Source organism: Nycticebus coucang, chromosome 7, assembly GCF_027406575.1.
Source record: "Nycticebus coucang isolate mNycCou1 chromosome 7, mNycCou1.pri, whole genome shotgun sequence".
Classification (NCBI taxonomy): Eukaryota; Metazoa; Chordata; class Mammalia; order Primates; family Lorisidae; genus Nycticebus; species Nycticebus coucang.
The window spans coordinates 95,815,707-95,827,264 of record NC_069786.1 but is presented as its reverse complement, the minus strand read 5'-3'; the positions used below and the strand labels follow the sequence as shown (position 1 = coordinate 95,827,264).

The window sequence follows — 11,558 nt, the reverse complement described above, 5'->3', positions numbered from 1 at the left end:
TCTCCAATCACGTGGCCTTTTTGTTCAACATACGTGCCCCTTTTTAGTACTAAGCTGCTCCTTTATTTCCCTCTTCAGCTCAGTAACAGCCTAACTTGGGGGATCAGCAGATAAACAGCATATTCACTCCTTCTATTGAGTGTGTTGCTTATTTGTTTTCAGTTTCTGGGGTATGTGACTCTTTGGGAGAGAATGAACATTTACCCCCATTCAGAGAAGCTGTCAAATTAGGACTTTTTTTTTTTTTCTTAGCCCAGGATACCATTAAGGAGACAAGTGGGTTTACTATGAAAAAATTGTCTAATCTATTTGATTACACAGGTATTACCTTTCTATCGGTAGTCCTAGGAAAATGCTATAGAGTTTTAAACAAATCTGTCAGGGGCATTAAAAAAATCACCAGGTTCCAAAGTCTGTCTTTTAGTAGAAGAGTCACAATAATCACAGTGAAACTTAGTCTTAAAGCTTGAAAATTGTCAGAAAAAAAGACAAAAGAATCAGTAGTATTTCTCCCTTCTAATTGGTTTTAGTGTAAGTATAGACTATATGGCGTTATAGTACATAATATACATACACCACCTATAAAAAATTGATTACTCACTTGCTTTCATTTTCACGGTTAAGACAATAAATATTGTACCTATAAATCAATGTTAAAATATTTACCCTGGTAAAATTATTGTTGCTGCAAAACAATTTTAGTAAAACCTTTATTTGTATTGCTTTAGTTACAAAGGTTACTTATGCGTTAGCTTCCCAGAAATCCCCCAAACTTCCTCATATATATCTTTGCAATTATAGTTTCCCACCAAAAGTTCAAAATGGGAGAGGAAAAAAATAATTGCATTCGTACTCACAGACTTGTTGGAAACCAAGATTTAAAAATAGATAAGATACAAATTATTCCAAAGTAAAGCTATTTTCATTGGGAAAGATGAGACATTTTCCAGGGGAAAAAATAGAAAATATAAATTTGATATGGTTGAAAGAAACATTTTAAAGTTGTTGAAGTTTTAAACACGATTCTGCCAAACAAATATGCTACCCCAACTATTTAAGTATTTAAACATTCTTAGTATCTTTGACATACCTAGAATTACCACACAATCGAAGGGACAACAGAGAATCCAGAACCAAAATACATACACATGTTCAGTTAAAATATCTGATCTTTAATTGTTGTTCCTTCATCTGTGAAATACAGAACTCGGTAGATTGAGTCCCTTAGGTCACGTCCAAGTCTTTGGTTCCATCATCCCACGACATGTGTTTGAATGGTTGCCGTCATCATCTTCATCGTCACCTTTATTCTGCTTCCATGCCCGTGGCATATCTACCTACAGTTAGAAACCGGACACTCACTTGTCCGTCTGGCTCTCAGTTCTGCTGGCTCATACCCTCAGTAAGTAGAAAGCCTGTCAGTGTTTCAGTGTAGACTTTTTACCTGTGAGAAATGGATACCACACAAAAGGAAAGACAAAAAAAAAAAAAAAAAGAAAAGAAATAGAAGTCTACAGTACAAACAAAGACCAGAAAACAAATTTCTCTCCTTGAAACAATGTTCTGTCTCTTTTTCCTGAGCTTTCATCTAGCCTTAGGTTGTCCTTTAGGCTTTTCTCAGGGGGTGGGGGGTGGGGTAGTTATTTCCTTTGTTCTTTTCCATATGCCTTTGTTCTCTATTTACTGCCCTTTTATAGCACAAGAGTTAGGCTTGCAATTATTTTAGCTCCTCCAATCTAGGACTTTTACCACCAAGGTTCTTATCATTACTGGTGTCAGCTTTGTCTTCCTGTCCCTGTGAGCTGGCCCTGTGTGTGGACTTAGGGGCCACTGAAGAACCCAGGTGCGGAGGCAGGGGGTCAATTTTCTTGTGGTCTGGGTATAGGACTGGAGATTTAGAAACCCACATGTTTAAATTCAATTCTTCCCGTTAAATAATTTGTCAAAATATAGTTTTAAAGTTTATACAAGTATTTTTTTCCCCTCTTTATTGTGAAATAGCTATAAATGTTCTGCTCATGTATCTTAGTAAGGGCAAAATACTCCAACTAGTCTATTCTACCAAATTCACTGGGCTTCTTAACGCTTCCTAAATCCTGAGGACTAAGGTTAGTTGCTACTATGAATGTCTTGGAGAAAAAAGGAAGTAAGTTGTAGTTCATTTTAATTACTCTATTTAAAACATACAAATACTATATACCTCTGGGCATTGCTTTTCCAGTGGGATTTGTACTATAGCAATAGGTTATTCAATCTTGATTAAATCTAGTCCCGGTAACCATATTAACTAAGAAGACGTATTTAAACAAATTATCTAAGTCCTAACCAGGCTTCATAATAATATGCTAGGCTACAAATAAAAAAAAGAAAACATGTCTCCTTTGTATCTTTAACCTAGGAGTAGGAAAAAAGTTCAATGGAAATGTTGATGACTTTAGCTTTCTGAACCTAGCTCCCAAGCAGTGTTCGAAGGAGAAATTAAAATGTTCATTGTCTAAGTGGTGAACAAAAATAGGAACTTTTAAATTATGAATTGGGTCAACATCTGTTGGGCAAACTGTTTGCTTAGCCTTATTTTAACATTTCACTTCCCTCACTGCCCCCTCTGTCTCTCTCACACATCTGGGAATGTGGTGGCCGCACCACAGGAGCAATTAGAAAGCCAGAGTCCAGTTAAGGACCTGGGTTTTCCATTTTTAGTTTCTGTGTGAACACAGGGATGTCCCAAGAGTGGCTTGTGTGGACTCCGCAGGAAGAAATGTCTTGATTTAAAATATAAATAAAGCCAAAGTTGAAACAAACAAACGAGTGGCTTTGAAAAGGTCAAGAGGCAAAATGAAGAATTTATGTAAAACGTGTTATTGAAGATGCTGAAATATTTTCATTTGAAGGATAGTGTATCATCTGCTTAAAGGAAATGTTTTAGAAACAAATGTTAAGTTAAAAAGTGTTAGTGGAAAGTGGTTCGAACACACAGGCCATGGAGATTATGGAGGACAGGGGCTTTGATGTAAAATAGTCTGTGTTCCCTTCGTGGCTCTGCCACTTCCTGGTTGGCCCCACAGCAAATCACATAGCTTTTGAAGGCTCACTGCCCTCCCATGCACAATAGCTAAATGATGATGATATATACCTCGAGCATTATCCACTGAATACAGTGATGCACACGTGTGCTTGGCACAGTGCTTGGCAGGTAGAAGCATAAAATAGATACTTCTAGTAGCTGCCAGTCATAATGAGATTGTTGAAGGGCCATGTTTACTGATGAGATATGGTAGCATCAAAAGAATATTTAAAAATACCAACAGAGAAACTGTGGCAGTGATTTTTTATGATGAAATGAGAAACAAAGTGACTTGCTGACAGGCCTGCGAGGGAGTCATCCACTAATGGAAAAAACAAGTGCTTTGTGCTGGAACAGTCAGGGCTCTGATAAGCATTCCTAAAAAGCATGACAGTGGTTCATATTTTCTCTAAATTCCCAAACAGTGCTGATAGGTTTAAAAATTAGATCTAACCATATACAACATGGTGATGTCTCAAAGTAACTTAAATCACCAACCATTTCTCTGAAATCATTCCAGTCTTCTCCAAAAATCTTCTAAAGAGTACTGATGAAATCTTTTTAAAAAGTCAATCTGATAACCACCTACTTAAGAGAGTTCCCAAAGCCCCCAGTGTTGTCTTCGTAAATCCCAATTCATCTTACAAAGTTTCTGGAATCACCATCATTGCTCTGGCCTCACCTGGAACCACCACCCTACCACAGTACTGGCAAGTTCCCCAAGGCCTGCCTGTCTTTAGCTTCTACATCTTGAATTGTGTTTTTTCCTCCTCTTTGAAAATTCTACCTCCAGCCCTTGGACAGGTCATTCCTGTTAGTCTTCTTCTTTTTTTTTTTTTTAATTGTTAAATCATAGCTGTGTACATTAGTGCAATCAAGGGGTACAATGTGCTGGTTTCATGTACAATCTGAAATATTCTCATCAAACTGTTCAACGTAGCCTTCATGGCATTTTCTTAGTTATTGTATGTAGACATTTGTATTCTGCCTTTGGTAAGTTTCACCTGTACCCATTCTAAGATGCTTAAGACCCAGCCCGACCACATTCCTCCTCAGGGAAGAATTTCCTCTTCCAGCCCAGCTCTCTGCAGTGGTTGCATATCCAGCTGTCCAGTGCCCTCTGCGATGCTGTAGCAGTCCCTGCTGACAAGTCTGTGGTCCCTCAGCTCCTCCTTTACATTGTGAGTTTTCAAGACCATGAATAATGTCTTGTTAATCGCAGACAGTATAATCTCAATAAATATTATTAAAAAAATTGAACTGTTCCTAGTAAGCTGTTCTAAACCTATCTTTTGTATATCAAACTGAATGTTCATAGTTTTTGATTTCTTATTCCTTTGTGTTACTACTAACCTGTTCCCCAAAGATAAGACCTAATTGAGCTCCAGGACTTAGACACATAAACTGAGAGCAAGGCTAAGAAAGTTGTGGTACCTGTAATACATACCATAAGATGTAGCAGGAGTGTAAATTAGCTTATCTAATCCTAGATTCAAGGAGAACTCTAAACAAGGACCTCATGAATTATATTTGAAAAGTAAGATCAACCTGGCTCTTAAGCCAATGTTAAGAGTCTGAGTTTGCCTTTTACATACCAATTGATACTTTGTCATTGGTATTTAACAAGTGTTAAATGGGGATAGCTGTGAGGCTAATCAAAGCTTGGTTTTAGGTAAAAGTTGTGCTCAGTGGAAAACTTAACACCTTGTGTCCACACTGGCACCTGTTGTGTGCCCTCACTATTCTCAGCTCAAGCACTACTACACATGAGTAAGGCAAGGGCCCTTCACAGCAGGATTACATGGTTTTGTTCACTGCCCTAAGTTCTCTCCCAACATCTGCAATCACTAAGGTAACAAATTTGGCTGCTATTTCATTGCCCTGAATAGTTCTTAGTTTCCAAATAACATATTAAAATTTATATTTTGAGAACCTCAGGTTGTTGTTTGCATCTTTAGAATTGGTGTTAGGAGAATATATGTTCCCATATTTCTTATGCTCCTGAAAGAAAAATAAATTGCCTTTAAATACAAATATCTGGCTATCTACACTATGGGGGCAAAGGAGATGATTCTAAGAAAGGATAACCCCAAGATAGCCTTTATTATGCTGAGAGGGCAACTAAAGACTTAGCAACAATGGTTTATTGGCATTGACCTGATTCTTAGATGCCTCTAGTTTTGTCTGCTCTATAATATTCCTCTTCATGTAGTAAAGTCCTTGTGCAGAGAAGATGTGTTCCATTCATAGCAATATAAAACTATGTCCAATTGTGTTCTGTAATGGAAAGAAAGTCATAAATATGAAGTCAGTGAAGGTGTTCAATTAGTGCTCCCTTTCCTTTGAAGTAAAGTAACATTTTGATTGGCCAATTGAAAATATAGTAGCTTATCTGTTCAGAATAAATTTATAACCTATAAGAAGGCGATTTGTTGCTGGGAAATCTCATTTTACCCCAATTATGCTACTCAATTTGTTCAATCATTAACCCGAAAAAGAAGAAATTCAGTTAAGAAAAAGGAATCATAAGGTTTCATTGCCATTGGTAAATTGTCTGTATTAGTGTGATGGTAAGAATCAAATACCAAAATTAACTAAATGGATTTCTTTTTTTCCTCAAAGGTAAAAGGTTAAGGTGTTTCTGCAAGTTGATGTCAAATGCCAAATATTTCTTTAAAAACTCTACAAAAGGCTTCCCATTACAAATAAAGGACAGATTGAAATTTAAAAGGCAGAATAAAGATTTATGTACTTTTTTAATATACATCTTTTATTTCTTAATTGTGTTTCTTTCGATGCAAGACAATTCTATTTTAAGACCTCTAAAATGAACTTTTGCTAAGATTCTTTAAATATAAATGAAAATAACATATTCAAACTCCAGAGAAAAGAATCAGACATATTTGCTAGTTTTGCCTATGGATTACACATAGTTTGAAATTGAAAAGATGTAATTACCTCTCTTTAAATTAATTTTAAATGCATCTTAAAAATTCATTATTGATGACACCTGCTATTAATGATTTTAAAAAATCAGCTCTCAATCCTACCTTGTTTTAAGCAGATGATATTCTTATGAATATTAAGGAAACAATCACAAATTACATGGGGAAGATGATTTAAGCCTCTTAACTTCAGATCCTGAAAGATTTGGCACAACGTTTGACTACCTTCTGTATAAATACACACCTGATTGACTGATGGGGTTTAGCAATAACCGCCATATTAGCGCACAACAGCTTTAAATATCACGAAATATTTCAGAGGATAGGTTTCTTTTATCCCTGTGGAGCCTGCGGATGAACATACTTGTTCACAAACATACACAAAAAATTGTTTTTGAAACACATTTACTGGATACCTTTATACATTTTAGGTCCAGTGCTAGCTAGAAAACCAAAATGAGGAAGATGCACTCTTTTGATTGAGTTCAGTCTAGCAGTGGAGATATTTATTTGAGGGTAGGAGAAAGACACACTTGAAAATAAACATTCAAGGCTGACTTCTATGTGCTCTTTTAATTACTTCTCATCTATAAATGAAACTTACTATGCCCTTTTTGTATAAATAGTGAAACAAATACTAAATTCTGCTTGTCCTTGTAGGCAGCTGGTGAGAGCTCTCTAAGAGATTATGTATCATATCTTTAGGTTTCCTTTTGAAGCCAGCTTTAAAGAAAAAAATGCTAGACCATACGCAGATACTACAAATGTTTGAGGGTAACTGAATACTCCTTTTCACATTTCCTCCTTCCCATTGTTCCTGTCTTCCTTCCCTCTGAATGGTTGCTTATTATACATATTTTTATATATCTATATATGGAGAAGATAGACCTGAAAGCATTTCATGAAGCATAATTATAAAATCCCACAAATGCCACAAAAAGAGAGCCTAAAACAAGAAACAAACACAGAATTGAATTTTCATATTTCGCATACAGCAATTCTAGTGGCCTGGTTGTGAGGAAATGGTAATAGAGAGGTGAAAACGGAGAATTGTGGCTGTCAAAGTATAGAAACTTCCTGAGAAATGGAAAACTTGCTCATGGACGGATCATTAAGTATATTGTTAATAAAAAAGTGCAAAAATTCCAGTATGTCCAATGGAAGGAAATGATAGCCTATGTTTCATTAACTAGTTACTTCTATTTAATATGACTTATTGTGATTTAGAAGAAAAATGTTGGCATTGTTTTAATAAATCTTATTCGTATTGAAAGGGCCTGATTCAGGAACACTATCTGAAAGAGGTTTTCCGTGGGTTTATAAACCCTCCTTTTCCAAAGCTGTCCCTTTTGAACTGTATTTGGAGAAGATTGTGAGTTGAGTGTATGTGGAAGGGGAATGGATAGAAACGTGTTTTTCTAAGCAATTTCCCTTTAATTAAAAATATGTTTTGGATTTATATTTATTTACAGTTGAATTATCAAAATGTTCCCTCAGAAGAATTTTTTCCCTTTGAGGCATCTTAACTCACCCTCCCAGAAGCCACATTTTGCCATAAGTAGAAAAACTCCACACCAAGGAGCTGGAGTTTTGTTCCAGACTCTAACCCTACAATTTCATGTGGGTTTTAAACTTGGCAAATGCACGATTCCATCCCTAATCATAAGCCATAATAGTACAGTGTGTGGCAGTGGGGACAGAAGGACTCTCCTGAAATACACCAATAAATCCACTCGGGACAGTTGTCTATATTTTATTGCTCTTTTTGTCAGCTGATCCCAGGGAGGATTATCCCCAACCAGACCTTTCTTTGTCCCCACCATATTAGATAAACACAGATCCTGATGCCTGTGAGCAATGCATATCATACTTAAGAATTTTTGGTCTAATTACAGAGGTGTTCATCCCACTCTACATTCACCATTTATTCTAAAGGTGCCACTCACATGCCTTGCTTTGATTCTTGGGACCTGAAGCTTATTCCATCAGTGACATCCCACACAGCTGTCTTATGGGGTTATTTACCCAAGAGATAGCTTTACTTACAAATTTTCCTTTTGCAAAATCAAGATGTAAAGCAGACAAAATAGTATTTCCACCTAGCCCACTAAGTTGGAGCTTTTTTAGCAATCTTCTTTATTAGAAAAAGAATGGTTTCTCTGAGTCATTCCAATTGAGGCAAACATTATAGTCTCTTCTGTGGGGCTTTGATGGAGGTCTAGTTAATCTTGACAAAGAGTCTCTTAACTTTGCTAGTTTTGCTTCCTGTAAATGTGGCACAGCTGGCCTTCAAGATAACGATGTGCTCCACCCTAGACGATGGACTGAGGCCCTTGCCTGATTGCTACCCATAGCCTCTAAACCACCACGGGTCATGGCCCAGGCCTGCTGTTGGGTCTAACGGCATGTGTGGAGAGTGCCAAAGCATCAAAACAATGAAAGTAATAACAGCATCTTTAAAAGGTATTTGTTAGCACTCACCCCATGGACTTAACTATTATTTAAGGGAAACATTATAATTGTGGTGAAATTATAGATTGCCCCTTTTTTCAGACTTCCTACAGCTAACCTCTACCCACTGTACTCCTATATTTGGACTAGTCCACTGAGCTACTTGGAGGAAGGCCATTAGCTCAGTGCTTGCAACTGGAGTCATCAGGAAAAAAAAGAGAAACTTTTATGATAATTCTTATTTCATAAAGTGTCATGTTATTTATAGAAAAATGAGACAGTAAAGTGTGTTTTCTTTTAAATCTGGCCTTTACTGCACCATATAATTTATGGTAATGTAATAAGTGATTTGAAAATAAAGATTTGAGACAACATTTCAGCATTAGTGTTTTTAAGACAAAACAAACATTCAAAATAAAACCTAAACCACCGAAGTGAACTCTATCATTAAATGCCTACTTTTTGCTAAATTTGTAGTTATGGCATCTCAAAATCTCAAACTCTTCAATTGCGACCTCTTGCAAAGTAAAAATAATTGTATTATTTTCTGTGGTGCTAGGGCATTTGGGCCCATTATTTTTTTCCTCCCCAAAGTCCAAGTGGATTTGCATCAGCTGCTATTAAATGGGATTAATGAACTTAGAGGAATTTAAATAACAGTGTGAGGTTTCAGAGATGAACAAACTGCCTATAATATTCCGGGCTTCTGATTCTGAATTATTTTAGCTTTGTTTCATCAAGGATCATTGAATCTTATTCTACTGTACATTTATAAATCAGTGTGAACTTTTTAACTTGAACAAAATAAATTCATTTCAAAAGCTCTTTTCCTGCCCAATCTACTAACATACTATTGGGCCAAAAATTAATGTGAGAAATATTGTAAATAATAAATGCCATTCAGTTCAACTGAGATCATTAATGCTATGAAACAACTCTTCACCTTTATTCATTATTTTTGCTGTCATTTAAGAATAGAACACTGCCTGTCTTAAAGCTTATGCATGATACGGGGTAAAATAATGATAAGGAGAAATTCCTAAAGTTAAGGACATAAAAGCAGACCCCTCTCACTACCCAGCAGCTCTTACCATCCCTCACTACCCAACCCCTCTTACCATCCACTTGTCTACATTGCTGCTCTAAAATGCTTTATTACATTCTATTCCCATTGTACCTTTGCATTCATGTTTATTTTTCTTACCAGTTTCTAGACCCTATTCCTGATCCTACTTCTAATGTCAAAGAACCTTCTTTATGGAGGCAAAAGAAACTATGCTCCTTATCCTATGTTTATATATGTGTATATATATCTGTCTTTTTTTTTTTTGAGATAGTGTCTCACTCTGTCATCCTGGGTAGAGTGCTGTGGCACCATAGTTCACCGTAACCTCACTCTTGGGCTTTAGAGTTCCTCTTGCCTTAGCTTCCTGAGTAGCTATTTTTTTGTTCTTTTCAAGTCGAGTTAGGGTCCCACTCTTGCTCAGGCTGGTCTCGAATTCCTGAGCTCAAGCAATTCATCCACTTCGGCCTCCCAGGGCCTACGATTACAGGAGTGAGCCACTTCACCTGATCACTATCCCATGTTTATAACTAAGACTCCCATTATTTGCATTTAGTGAAAAAGTAAAAGGAGACCTCTCATTATAAATACATTTAAAATTTTTGCTTTTGTATGGATCCCTGAGCAGTTTCAGCATCATCTTTAAGTTCTAATGTCATGATTAAATTTCTTCACTACACTCTCTTCTTGGCCAAAGGTTCTGCTTCCTCTTCTCAAGGTACTCAAGAAATATCTGTTGGATTTACTTGAATTGAAAGGAAGTGGTATAGATTAGTGATCCTCATATTTGAGCATGTTCTACAATCACCTGGAGAGATATGAAAACATAGATTACTGAGTTGGATCCATTCATTCAGGGATGGAGTCTGAAAGTTTGTATTTCTAACAACATCCCCGCACAGCTGGTCTGGGGACCACATCCACATTAGACGGGTGGGGGGGGGAAAGAAAGATGGTTAGATAACCTCTAAGGCCTCTCAACTTCTTGTTCCCACATACAGAAATATGCAAAATATTCATAATATAGATTAAAGGGAATCTTGTCTTTTATCATCATGGTAAAAGGTATTTCAAATGTTTTGAGGGAGTATACACAAAAAAGTTATATTTGAGGGTATTTCAGTATATTCTTTTGGTTCATCAATAAACTAATACTCCCACTGATGAAGAGAAAACTTTAAGCACTCCAACAGCTTGAAGAATTTGCTTAAATTATGGAGTTCTTTAATATAATTCCCTCACCCTTGTGTATATGTGTCTTAATGTTTAATAAACCTTTTGTGTGTTCTCTAGTAGTTAAAAACAGGCAGATAGTAAAGAGATTAAAATCTGTAGCACTATTCAAGATGTTATGCAATTCCTGTATTGGAGATCCCAAACAATAAACTGAGCCTAACACATATTTTTAAAATTACACTAAATTGTTAAGAATCTTACTTCCATTATTCTGACATGCATTTTTTTTTTTTTGTGTGTGTGTGTGTGTGTGGGGAGTCTTCTGGTAGAGACCGGAAAACCTGCTAGACAAATTCTAAAAGAGCTGTAACACTTCCTACATGCATGTTGAGTGTGGACTTTCCCTAGATGCCCCGGACCTCAGCAAAACAGCATCTCTGGGCCCTTGGGAAAGCAAAGCTCTTTCTTATTAGCAACCACTGAATTACCTTAATACACCTTTGAGCTGCCCCATGAAGGTCTCCAGTCATTAGTTTGCTCCAAACACTAGAACTAACTCTGTGTATAGGCACAGTGTAAATCTTCCACCTATAGTTCATAATAATTCAGGCTATAAAATGGAATATCCCAGGAAACCCAAGCATTTGGACAATTCCTCTGCATGTCTCCACATTTATGAGATTTAAAACCCTTCACAACACACATTTCACACTCCTGGCACTCAGTATCACTCAGTGGGTTCCCTAGATGGCAACTCCATTTCCTCAATTGATAAGTCAAGTACCCTAGTTAGCCTAAATTGTCTGAAATAGTATTTTTCAAGAAGTCAGGTAACCCACAGGTGCTTCTTGGAGACATT

At 36.6% G+C, this 11,558-nt stretch overlaps 1 non-coding gene across 1 annotated transcript; it reads right to left on the bottom strand.

Annotated features, from left to right (window-relative positions):
* Positions 1 to 11,012: 11,012 nt before the first annotated feature.
* Positions 11,013 to 11,074, bottom strand: LOC128591027 (U7 small nuclear RNA). The gene has a single exon (XR_008381471.1). It is a non-coding gene; the product is annotated as a U7 small nuclear RNA (small nuclear RNA).
* Positions 11,075 to 11,558: the final 484 nt, after the last annotated feature.